The 13,306-nt window shown below is 42.4% G+C and overlaps 1 protein-coding gene across 2 annotated transcripts in view; it reads left to right on the top strand.

Moving 5' to 3' along the window:
* Positions 1–10,542: 10,542 nt before the first annotated feature.
* The window catches only part of PPP2R5E (protein phosphatase 2 regulatory subunit B'epsilon), a 129,401-nt gene continuing 126,637 nt past the window's right edge, over positions 10,543–13,306 (top strand). For both annotated transcript variants that reach the window (XM_045013984.1, XM_045013981.1), the window contains exon 1: positions 10,543–10,671. The gene's annotated coding sequence lies outside the window, so the exon portion shown is untranslated. The remainder of the gene's footprint in view (positions 10,672–13,306) is intronic.

The following is a 13,306-nucleotide window of genomic DNA, read 5'->3' as shown; positions in this document are numbered from 1 at the left end:
AAACTCCCCCCCAGAGCCCACCCCCGGCACCTCGTTCAGCACTCCAACCCCCTGCCCCAGCCCAGAGCCCACACTCCCTCCTGCATCCCAACCCCCTGCCCCAGCCTGGTGAAACTGAGTGAGGGAGCGGGGGTGGGGCCTTGGAGAAGGGGTGGCATGGGGCGTGGCCTCAGGGAAGGGGTGAGCTGCGGGCAGGCCAAGGGTCTTTGAATTTGCACGATTAGACAGCAGCCTGTCTACAGCCCCACTCTGGCCTTGGTTACAAGCAGCCAGATGACCCGAACACAATTCCAGTCCTGAATTTCCTCAAAACCATGTTCCCTGAAGAGTCCAGACCTCACCTGGACAGTTCAGTGAAATAAGAATATTCGTTGCTCCTGTAAAGAGACAAAACCACATCACAACTTTTTAACTTAACTGGGGTAAATGCAGTCTTCCATTTAAACACAATAATGAGTTGGCTTCTAGTATGAATAAAATCAATTTATTAACAATAGGATATAGGTTAAGTGATGCCAAGTAAAAATAATAAAGTTAGAAAGGGTTACAAGTAAAACAAAAGTGAAAACACACATCTAAAAGTCTAAAACTTAATCTAGCAAGGTGCAGGCTTTGCTCCAGATGGTTTTTTCTCACTAGTCATTCTTCCTCCCAGCCATGGCTGATTTTCCCTCAGTCAGAACCTTCCACGAAAGTACAAGGCGCTGGCTTCCCTTGTCTTCTTAGGAGAACAATCTTTATCTAGGCAGGTTTCACATCTATATTCAGTTTGAGAAACTTCAACTTCTCCTTGGTTGAAGGACCCATCTTCCGCAGCGTGCAAGAGCTCTGTTCCCTTGTGTCTGTCCAGTGATGGATGCCAAAGATGGCTTCTGTCTTTGCTCATATCTTCCAAAGTCTGATGACTTTAAGAGCAGGGTAATTTCTTGCTGTTCTTCCATTCCTGTGGGCTTCCCATCCCCCTGGAGGATTTCTATGTAAATGGGGCTTCCATGGTTTCTGACTCCACCATGCTTAAGTCACATAGGAGACAGGTAGATAGCTGTGACTTCCCTTCTGTCTGGGTGGACTGTACAGCCTAATATCAATGAGTATCCCTAATTCCTTACTCAGGATTAGTACATACATTTTACAATGATTTTAACCATCAGTTTGTCATTAACTTTCAGAAAAGAGCTGACTCGATACACTCTTCTAATACAGTAATGTTGTATACAATCAGTTGATTCAATTGCTTATCACTTGAGGTTTAGACCCCCCTACCTTTGAAATGGATTCTTTTTAGGGTTACCCCTCAAAGTAAAGTTTATTCAAGCTGTGAGGAAGGCAACATGGAGTCTGGTGGTGAAGGAAGCTCCTTGGTTTTTAATCCCCCACTTGTGTTTGCTGAAATGCAAGTCATTCTGTTTTCTGCCATCTCTTCCCCCTGCTGTGTCTTGATGGTCCTGTTTATGCTTATATGTCAATAGCAGTCTTCACTGTCTCTTCCTGAATATTGAGCTGATCAGAGAATCAAATACACATTCTTTTGTCTAAGACAGACCTATTTAACAACTCCGCTTGACATACCAGGTTTACACACACACATCATAATTCCAGTATATATTCATAATCGTTAAGACACATTGTGTACATACATCATGCAAGAATATTAATGATCAGTGAGTTGTTAGTTTTCAAATGATACCTCACAAGGCATATTTTGTACAAAATTATTACAATAGTGTGTGGGGTGTGAATATAGAGGTGCTTAGCTTCATAGCCTTTAATTGTCTTTTTTACTCTGTTTAGGCATGGAGGAATTTTTTGGTCCTCTTACTGTTTATTTTGATGTAGGCTATACATTTAGTTTGAGCGTCTATTATGGTATTTATAAATAGTTTCTCTGCAGCTTGCAGGCATTTCAATCTTGTGACTGTTCCTTTTAATTTCTGTTTTAAGCAGCTTCCTAATGGTTGTGAAGTTATCCTTTTTAAGTTAAATGTTACCGTGGTGTGTTTCTTTGGCATTTCCCCCCATACAAGGATGTTAAATTTAATTACATTATGGTTGTTATTACTGAGCAGTTCAGCTGTATTTGCCTCTTGGACCAGATCCTGTGTACCACTTAGGATGGAATCAAGAATCGCCTCTCCGCTTGCGGGTTCCAGGACGCTGTCATTAATGGTGTCTAGAAATTCTCTCTCTGTTTCCCATCCTGAGGTGACATGCACCCAGTCAATATGGGGATAGTTGAAATACACCATTATTATTCGTTTTTCTGTTTTTTGTAGCCTCTCTAACCTCCCAAAGAATTTCACAATCACTGTCACCACCCTGGTCATGTGGTCAGTAGTATATTCCTACTGCTATATTCTTATTATTCAGGCCTGGAATCCATATAGAGTCTATGGTACAGTTGGATTCATTTAAGATTTTTACTATATTTGACTCTATCCTTTCACATACAGTGCCACTCCCTCACCAGCATGACCTACTCTGTCATTCCTATATATGTTGTACCCTAGTATTACCATGTCCCTTTGATTATTATTGTTCCACCAAGTTTCTGTGATGCCTAATATATCAATATCCTCACATAATGTCAGACACACAAATTTACCCATTTTAGTATTTAGACATCCAGCATTTGTATATAAGCACTTATAAAATTTGTCAGTATTCAGTAGTCTGCCTTCATGTGATGTAATTGGACGAGACTCCTTTTTGTTTGACTGTTTCTCTTCAGTTCCTACTTGTTCTTTCTTTGGTTTAGGTGTATCTGCTTTTGGCTGCTTCTCTGCACCCTGAACTGTGTTTTTTTAGCAGAAAAGAATTCCAAATGAAGGATGTCTTTCTTTTGTTTAATTTGTAATGTCTGTGTCTCTTTCCATGGTATGAGTTAGGCCAAAGAGGTGGAGAACTAAGGGCTCAACATATACAGGTCTGCCCCAATGGCCGATGGTCTGGATTAGCTCCTGAAGATGATACATACTTGGACTGCTCTTCTTCGACTGGTCAAAGCCATCTGTCTTTTACATTATTTTTCTTTGTATTTTGTTGCCCTGTCTTTATATTGATAATTTTTCAGTTGCACTCAGTTTTATAGCAAAACCACAAGATACACTGTGTTGAACTAGTCAAAACTTGTAAGCAGAGACATTTTACCATTCTCCACTTCCCATTAAACCAGGCATTGTGACAACTTTCCCTCATCAAATGAACCTTCGGCTTGAATTCCCTGCCAACATCTGCTCAAATAGTCAACATTTCTTTTTCTCTCTTTGGGTCATTTCCCTATGCATTGGGATGACTCATTACACTTAACTAAACAAAGCAATGCCCATACCATAATATTTTAACTTTGATTTGCTTTATGGATGTTTTTAATCTTAGAATTGACAACTCTTTTCCTATCTTCACAAATTTTGGCAAGAGAGAAACAGAAACTCAGGGCCAGTTACTCAGTATAAGAAAATGGCATGGGATTCTGTGATGGGATGTTTAGCCTACGCCAGCCTGGAAGGGGTTAAGGTGGCACAGAAAGTGGATGCAGAGTGGAAAGTCACCCTCTCAGCTTAGAGAGGGAAAAGGAGGAAACCCAGGAAGAGAAAGAGATGCCTTGGGATTCTGCCCCTGAGAGAATGGTTTACCCGGAAGAGTGGAGAAGGCCTGTGGGAGGCAGAGCAGGAAACACCCCAGGTAAAGAGCAGCAAGGTTAGAGATTGTGCAGACCTTGACTGCTGATTGTAGGGTCTGTGGGCTGAAACCTGGAGTAGCGGGTGGGCGCCCTGGTTCACCTACCAGCCACTGCGAAGTGGCACAGGATTGTGGGAGACATAAACAAGACAGCTGGTCTGGAGGGATTCTGGTGCTTCAGAAGGGAGGAAAACTACGCAGTAACCTAGCCAGAGGGCCGAGTAGCAAAAAGAGAGAGAGCGGCTGTAGGGCAAGCAAACAATGGAAGGGGACACCAGACCAGATGAGAGCTGATTCCCCAGACATAGCCACAAGGAGGGGTGTCAGCTGTGAGTGAACCCCATTAAAAGTTAAAATATTAAAAATTTAGTTTGTCATATTTTTATGCAGCCAGTGTATCTTTCTAGTGCTATATGGATGTACCCAGTATCAGGGGACACTGGAGAAATCATGAAGGATGGCATAAAAGTCCTTTCTGATTATTTTGCAAATATTGCTAAAGGGTTTAAATAGATACATTGACTGATTGTCCTCCCAATAAACTTATTTGGAGTTTCTTTGTGTTTAAATCTGAAGCAAAAATTGTGTAGTCGGGAATGAGCAACATAGCTGCTCCCATAGGAATCGAAGAGGGAAAGGGATGTTATTTACCCTATTGTAACTAGTTTTTTGAGATGTGGTCTCTATCTGTATTCCACTGTGGGTACACATGCACACTGAAGTATTCTTGCAAGCAGTGTCTGCACTGAGGGTATGAGGGATCGGGCAGACTGCGCACCTCTCCAGTTCCTCCTCTACCATGAAACTTGCCAAGATGCGAAGGAGAGTGGGTAGCAGAATACAGCAAGGGACCATATACCATGAAGAACCCCAGTTACAATAGAATAAGTAACCTCCCTTTCTTGAGTGCTGTGTATGCATATTCTACTATGAGTGACTGACAAGCAGTACCCAGAGGAGGAGACAGAGGGTGCGAGGATGCAGATGGTATATCTGCTTGTAGAATCGCTGTCCCAAAGGATTCATCAGTGGAGGAATCTTGGATCAAGGTATAATGTCTTGTGGGTGTGTGGATGGAACTCCATGTAGCTTCCCTGCAATTGTCAAGCAGTGGCACTTCTTACAGTGATGCTATTGAGGCTGCTTGTGCCCCTGTAGAATGAGCCTTTGCCCAGTGTGAGGGAGCTGTGCCTACTGATAACAGTGTAAGATACAGCCAGAGATCCTCTGAAAAGATAAAACTTGACTTCATACTCATTCTTCTATGACAACAAACAGTTGAAGTGACTTTCTGATCAGATTAATCCTCTGCAGATAAAAAGCCAATGCTTATCGCATGTCGAGGGGATGAAGGCTCCTGTTTTAGCTAGAGGAATTGGGCCTAGGGAAAAACACAGGTTAGTGAATTGGTTGGTTTATGTGAAATTCTGCAATTATCTTAGGAGTGAATTTCAGGTGCAGTTATAGTGAGCTCTTGTCCTTATGGAATATTGTGTAAGGTGGATCAGCCATTAGAGTCCCAGGTTCACCTACCCTTCTGGTTGATGTGAAGGCAGTTAGGAAGGCAACCTTCATTGACAGGTGAGACACGGAACATGTAGCTACTGGTTCTTTACTGGCCAAAATGTTCTGATCAGAATCTTCAAGAATCTGGATGTTACTGGGTGAGTAAAGATCGAATAACCATCCAGTGCTGGGTGACAAGCTGTGACTGCCACCAGATGAACCCATAGTGAACTAAGGGAAAGGCCCATCATCTTGAGAATAATAGTCCAAAATAGTAGGAATATCTGCTGTCTCTGGAAATATATGGTTTTGCTGGGCCCAGGTAGAGAAATGTTTCCACTTAGCTAGTTAACATTTTCTGGTGGAGTCATAGAAGTCCAGTTTCCTGCATTCATGGCAGGACTAAGTATTATCTAGACCATCCCTGACAAGTGTTTGTCAAACCTACTCTTAAAAATCTCCAATGATGGAGATTTCACAACCTCCCTAGACAATTTATTCCAGTGCTTAACCACCCTGACAGTTATGAAGTTTTTCCTAATGTCCAACCTAACCATCCTTGCTGCAATTTAAGCCCATTGCTTCTTGTCCTATCCTCAGAGGTTAAGGAGAATAATTTTTCTCCCTCCTCCTTGTAACCACCTTTTATGTACTTGAAAACTGTTATCATGTCCCCCTTCAGTCTTCTCTTCAGATGAAACAAACCCAATTTTTCTAATCTTCCCTCACAGATCATGTTTTCTAGTCCTTTAATCATTTTTCTTGCTCTCCTCTGGACGTTTTCCAATTAGTCCACATCTTTCCTGAAATGTGGTGCCAAGAACTGGACACAATAGTCCAGTTGAGGTCTAATCAGCATGGAGTAGAGTCAAAGAATTACTTCTCATGTCTTGCTTACAACACTCCTGCTAATACATCCCAGAATGTTTGCTTTCTGCTATTTTTAAAAAAGGTTTGCACAGCTTCAGAGCAGGAATGTTATAGGCTCAATCCCCATCCAAATCCTAAACCGTGAGATGAAGCACATTCGGGTTGGGATGCCTGTGGCCTGGGCTACACTAGCTGGGGGGTTCGAACTAAGATACACAACTTCAGCTACGCTATTCATGTAGCTGAAGTCAAAGTATCTTAGTTCGACTTACCTGGCTGTCCTCACTATGGCGAGTCGACTGCTGTGGCGCCCCCGTCGACTGCACTTACTCCTCCTGTGGGTGGAGTATGGGTGTCGATTAGCAGATCGATTTATCACGTCCAGACGAGACAAATCAATCCCCGATGCATCGAACACTACCCGCTGATCTGGCAGGTAGTATAGACGTACCCTTAGTCTGCCACTCTCCCGGGTCAAGAGATCTGGGAAAGACTGAATGCTGACAGGTAGATGGGTAGACATTTGTAGGAGACTTGGAAGCTAGAATTGCCTTGGCCATTTGGCGGTGACACTAAGGATGACTTGTGCCCTGTCCAGTCTGATCTTCCTTAGAATCTGAAGTAGTAGTGGAATGGGAGGGAAGACATAGCTTAAGTGATCTGTCCAAGGCAGTAGGAGAGCATCGCCACTGAAGTACTGTCCTTGAGCTCCCCTGGAGCAGTATATGTTGCACTTCCTGTTTTCCTCTGAGGCAAACAGGTCTCAAGCGGGGTTCCCCACTCATTGAAAATGCTGCTCACCACTGAACTGACCATCGAGAAAGAGGCACTAGCTGTGAAGTAGCTAGTAGAGGCCTTGTGTTATTAGTTACTGGGGAACCCCTTCCAGCTAATTATAGACCACATGCCCCTCCACTGGCTCAATAGCATGAAAGACATCAATGCCTGGCCCATGTGTTGGTACCTCTTCCTACAGCTGTATGGTTTCCGTGTCTTTCACCGACTGGGTTTAAGCACACGCCAATGCAGATTTTGAGGTGGGGTAGGGAGGAGGACAAGGAAAGACACTAAACAGGTGCCCTCTTGAGGGGGAGGGTGTGATGGGGTGTATTAGCCCCGCACTGGAGTGGAAGGGGCTAAGGCTGCACTCTTAGCAGCGGAAGCCATGCTCCCTCGACCCTGCTGGGCATGCTCCAACTGCTGCTGCAGTATAAAAGGGAGCAGCCCAGCTCAGTCTGGGCTGACCGCCGAGGAGGAAGGATGTACCTTGCCGGCTCCAGCCAAGGAGCAGCTGGGATTCTGGACCAGGGAGCAGGAGACGCCGAGGCCCAGGCAGGCACCCAGGTGTCTGTGGATGCCCCAGGGAGATTGCAGTCGTTGCCCAAGGAGCCCAGAGACTCTGAAGACCCCCTGACTTCAACTACAGGAGACATGGTAGGAAGTAGCCCAGGGAAGGACTAGCCAGTATCCCTGCAGCAGTCGGTGTGTTGCGGGCGGATTCCCTGTTGACTTAGTGGAGACAGGGCCCTGGGCTGGGACCCGGTGAAGCAGGGAGGGCATGGGCTCCCTACCTCAGCTGCCCCCTTTGGGAGGCGGCCCATCAATCCCTCTATTGACTCTGGCCATTGGGCAGTGCTCTAGCCTCAACTTCCAGCCACTGGATTGTGTTACACCTTTCTCAGCTAAACTGAGGAGCTCATTATTAAATATTTATTCCCCATGTAGATACTTACAGACTAATCAAGTCACCTCTTAACCTTGTCTTTGCTAAGCTAAGCTTTGGGAAGAGATGGGGTCCACCCGGGCAAGAAGGGGAAGAGCACCTTCACGCACGCTAATAATGAGGAGGTATTGAACCTAGGTTCAAAGGAGGCAGGGGACAAAAGCCCACAGATAAGCATAAAAAAAGGTGACCTTAACAGAGGGCTGGATGTTGTGGGGGTAGACAGAGACATTTACAATAGGGTCAAAGGAGCAACAAAAGGGAAATAAATGGGGGAATCTGCTCAGCATCTTAGATGTCTACATATAAATGCAATGACTATAGGGAATAAACAGTAAGAACTATAAGTATTAGCCCATAAGCAAAATTATAACTTAACTGGCATCACAGACACTTGGTGGGATATGACTCATAAATGGAATATTGGTGTAGAGGGAAATGGCTTGCTCAGGAATGACAGGCAGGGTAAATCAAGAATATATGCATTTGTTCTGAGGTCCAGCAGGAGGTGGGAGGCAGATTAGTTGAAAGTCTCTGGATAAAGATAAGAGGGCTAAAAAAAAATAGGAGTGATTTCCTGATAGGGTCTACCATATAAACCATCAAATCAGGAAGGGGAGGTAGATGAGGCATTTCTTGAACAAACAACAGAAATATCCAAAGACCTGGTAGTCATGGGAGACTTTAACCACCCAGACTTCTGTTGGAAAAGTAACACCGCAAAACACCAAATTTCCAATAAGTTCTTGGCATGTATTTTTGTTCCAGAAAGTGGAGGAAGCAACCAGGGGGACAGGCATTTTAGAGTTGATTCTGACCAACAGGGAGCAACTGGTAGCAAATCTAAAGGTGGAAGGCAATTTAGATAAAAGTGATCATGAAATGACAGATTTCATGATTCTAAGGAAAGGGGGGAAATGAGAGCAACAGAATAAGGATAATGAATTTCAGAAAAGCAGACTTTAACCAACTCAGAGAACTGGTAGGTAAGGTCCCATGGGGAAAAAAACCTCTGTTCAGGAGAGCTGGCAGTTTCTCAAGGAGACAATATTAAAGAAACAACTGCAAACTATCCTGACGACGCAAAGGAAATACAGAACAAATAGTAAGAGACCAACATGGCTCCATCAGGAGTTCTTTAATGACCTGAAAATAAAAAGGAATCCTACAAAAAGTGAAAACATGGACAAATTACTAAGGAGGAGTACAAAAAAATAGCACAAAAATGTAGTTACAAAATCAGAAAGGCTAAGGCACAAAATGAGCTACACCCAGCAAGGGACATAAAATGCAGGAAAATACCTATCTTTAAAAAGGGGAACAAAGAGGATCTGGGGAATTATAGACTAGTTTTATACAGAATTCTGTAGACCAGAATTTTAGACATTTAATTTTTTAAAGTTAAAAAAACCTCAGAAACTTCATAATATTTTGGAAAGGAAAGTTCCACACTTGCAGCATGTAGTTCATAATCAATAGCTATACAGATAAAATAAACTTCTAGGATTGAGGAATATGCAAAACTTACTTCTGTGATTCTACTGAGATGATCCATGTCTCTTATAAATTTTAGCATTAGGCACAATCTATGACATACTAGAAGTATGGAGAGTTAACAGAAGTAAACACTTTTCTCCCTTCTTGCTAGCAAAGCATAAGAATGCTCAGATCCTTACAACTGTGTTCACAGCTCAGACACAAACTACTATGGAAGATTATTCTTCCATCTCATAGCTTTCTGGATGGACAGACGCACACACACGCACATATACATGCCTCTTCCAAATCTCACTCCAGTACTGCCATAAGTAGCTTTTGAAGTTCAGTTTATCCAACCCATGTATAAAATACGGCACATGAATTTTTGGCCTGTCCAGACTCAGCAGCATAGCATAGGAAACAGGTTTGGATAGATGACCTCTGGAGAGCATGGAACCATGTGTTTGGGAAAGGAAGATATGGAAAAAGCATGCCCCTCCCCCTCCGATTTTTTTTTTGTTTGCACCTGCAACTTCTAGTGTGTTCAGCATCTTGCAGGATTAGGTCCTATCTCAGCAAATGAGGCTTCCCAGTGGGAAGTGGCAGTAAAATGAGTTCCTTGAGCGAGACTAGGACCATTCACAGTTAGTTAATCCCGCTTCAGGGTGGTTGCACGTTTGTGTGTCAGATGATCTCTTGAGGTCCCTTGCAGCTCCTACAGTTCCATGATTCTGTGTAGAAATTAAAATGATTGGCTTTTTTAGAAAGTTTTAAAAATTCTCTGTGTATGCACTTGTATTTATTTAGTGGTCCACCAACCACTTTAGTGTGACGTTAAGCATTTTCTTCAGTAAAAAAATGTCTCCACAGTAAATTGACATATCCTTTTATTCACTGAGTGTTTTGATTATCGAGGAAAGAAGTTCCTCCTGGCCCTTATGGCAGACACATTCTCTGTAGCGTGGCTGCTACAAACCTAATAACTCTGAATAGATTCATGAAATATTTTTAAGTTTCTAAATATGTTAATACAAGTCACACTTGGAGTACGTGAGTGAGAAAATGCAGATGAAGGTACACAGAAGCAAGAAGACTGTGCTTGTTGCTATTGTAAGCTATGTACAAAGAAGCAGAGGTAAGAAGACAGGTTCATGTTTCATTTTATTGAAGCTTGACAAAACCATGGAAACCCTCCGCCCCAGGTCAGTTTGGGTCAACAGGAGTTTAACTATGTTTTATTTCATGCGTTAAAGCCAATGACAACCCTTGAAAAATATTCCTCTTAGAAACAATGGACTGGTCCTGAAAAGCTGTGATGGCCTATGACACGCATTAAAGGCAGTCTGGAGAGAGATTCTGCTGTAGATATTAGTGGCAGTGAGGAAAACCTAAAGTTCCTACATATGAAAACATAGGTGGGTTCTCTATTTTTTTTTTAAACTTAACTCCTGAAACAAGCAAAACATTGAGTACTTCTGCTACTTCCAAAAACTGATAAACAAATGCCTCAGTCCTGCCAAGTTACAAGGGCGATAGCAGCAGAGAAAATACTTATTTTGGGACACAGTTGTGGGAGAATATCTGTAGATAATCAGAGACCTCAATGTGTAGGACTCTGACATAGTTTGGAGAACTTCTGCGCTTACAATTTCCTGTAAGCTTGCTGCTGTTGTAAAACTGTCCCTGAATTTTGTTCTGAAATAAAATATTTCTGGTGATATTTTTGTGGTGGGCGCACCAGCCTTTGAAAGGTTGTCATGGGTAAAATCTCTGAGCTTCACCCTCCAGCACATCACCATTACACCCCACTCACCCAGACAGCTGTGGCCCAAGGGGGATTCATCTATCGGGGTGGGTGGTAGTGTTCCTCAGCACTCTGTAGAATTCCTCTCTTCCACTACCACACACCAACTTTGAACCTTGCTTATGTTCAATGCCTGGTGAAGTAGATTTTTTCAGTCCTCTCCTAGTAGCAAAGGGGCCTTCTTAGAAGTAAAAGGGATTGGGGAAGATTGGCATAAAGACTGAAGACCCCACAATGACACACAAGCACCCTTTATTCACCTGAGATACTGAAACAATTACAAGTTCTTCTACAGCAAATTTGGAACATTATAATATTCTAATTTAGTAAACATTTTTATTTAACCTAAGTGACATATCTAATTAGTAGACCTTTCCTTTAAACTGGTGACTGTGAAAAGAAAAAAAACTCCACAAAACTAACTATAACTAGATTTGGGGTTTACCCATAACTGACAATTACACAACTTATTTTTTTCTTCGTTTAGCTGTCTCTAGGTATGTGCTATAGACTAGGACACAGCACCAGAAGATGGAATCTATGAGTATATTAACGCTGCCAAATGGTTATGAATACACGCCCTAAGAATTCTCCCTTTCACTTCTTCCTTTCATCTTTATTTTACAATTATTTCATTCCTCTTTCTTTAAATGTTTGGGTTTGGCACCTTCTAGGGACGGAAACAAACAATAACAGCTGATAACACTAACCCGCTGCAACCTGTAAATTCCTACTTACTGTGAGCTCTGCACATAGCAACATAGTCTGTATTAGTAACCTAGAACTGTGCACAACAAACCCAACCTTACAGCTAACTCAGTGTCATTTTGCTACATATTTTAATGTGCTTTAATACCATGTCCCATATAAAGATTAAGTTTATATCATTCTGAATTCCTACATTTTACTGTATTGGATGCGTAGACACAGATTTCAGTAATCTCATCATGTGTTTAACAGGGGGTTTTGTGGAACACCACTAGATGCTAATATTCTTGGTAAAATGGTAACTGTTCAAGGATTTAGGCACCTGATCCTGCTATCCTTACGCAGACAAATAGTCCTACTGTGTTCAGTGACAGAAGAACTACTCCTATGAGCAAGGTCCCATAATTGTCCTTTTTTCCTTACACAGGTCACAAATGTTGCAAAAAATAGGCTTCATTACATATTAGAGCATAGAAGCATTTTATGTTTACACGTGCCCATCTACTATGGAATGAAATACGTGTAGAACTGTTTTATTCAAATTTTTATTTCTATTTACACATACTTCAATAGACGGCGGCTGCTCTAATTTAGGCCATGGCTCACATTGGCCCCTGGGCAGCCCCAGGATTAAAGGAGATGGAGAGGGGTCATAACACCACCTTTGCCCCCTACCTTTCAGAAGGGCTGAATTTAGGTTAGGCACATTTGAAAGTTGAGTCCTAAATGTGTAATTTCTGAATACAAAATCAACAGCTTGAGCCTTCCTTCAGATCGTGACAGGGCTGCGTGCACAGCCAGTTGCCAATATTCCAAGTACCACAGCAGTGAATGCCACCATTCAGAGAGCAGAACACTGTTCTTCAGTTATAAAACAATCATACAAAATTCAAAGTCCAGAATACTTCTCTGAGTGTTTGATCAACCTTTCCTATTCGCTATAAGCTTTAGAAATTCCACTCCAAATACAGCTAACTGAAAACATCAAGAAATGTGGAGTGTTTGCTGCACAAATGGAGTGATTTGGACAGTGTCCATTTACTGCTTCTCCCATGGGTTGGCAAAACCAATAATACTCAGCAACTGGCATGTTCAAAGCACTACAAACATCAGCTACTGAATTCTAACAGCAGTCCTATGAGGTAAACTCGTACTGATACCCTGTGTTAGAGGGGAAACTAAGCAGAGAGGTGAAGCGATTTTCTCAAGGTCACACAATAAATCAGTGGTGAATGAGGATTAGAAATTAAGAGTGAAATCTGGCCCCCCTGAAGTCAATAGGACTTCTGCTACTGGGGCCCAGGTTTTACCCAAAGCCTTCTTAACTCTAAACCCTCTCATCATTTCTCCAGCCATGTTGCTATTCCTAAATTATTATATAAAATACATGCAACTTTTAAAAGTTTAACATGATTACGTGGTTTGGCAACATTGCCCAGTGTGGAACCACATGATGCATCTAATCCAAAGTGGCAGCAATCCACCATCATATGAAAATACTAACATAAAGAAGGGATTTTTCTTTAAAAGAGTGAGAA

The sequence above is a fragment of the Mauremys mutica genome, chromosome 4 (genome assembly GCF_020497125.1).
Source record: "Mauremys mutica isolate MM-2020 ecotype Southern chromosome 4, ASM2049712v1, whole genome shotgun sequence".
In the NCBI taxonomy this organism is placed as follows: Eukaryota; Metazoa; Chordata; order Testudines; family Geoemydidae; genus Mauremys; species Mauremys mutica.
Note: the sequence above shows the minus strand (reverse complement) of the source record. Positions and strands in the feature narration are given on the sequence as shown.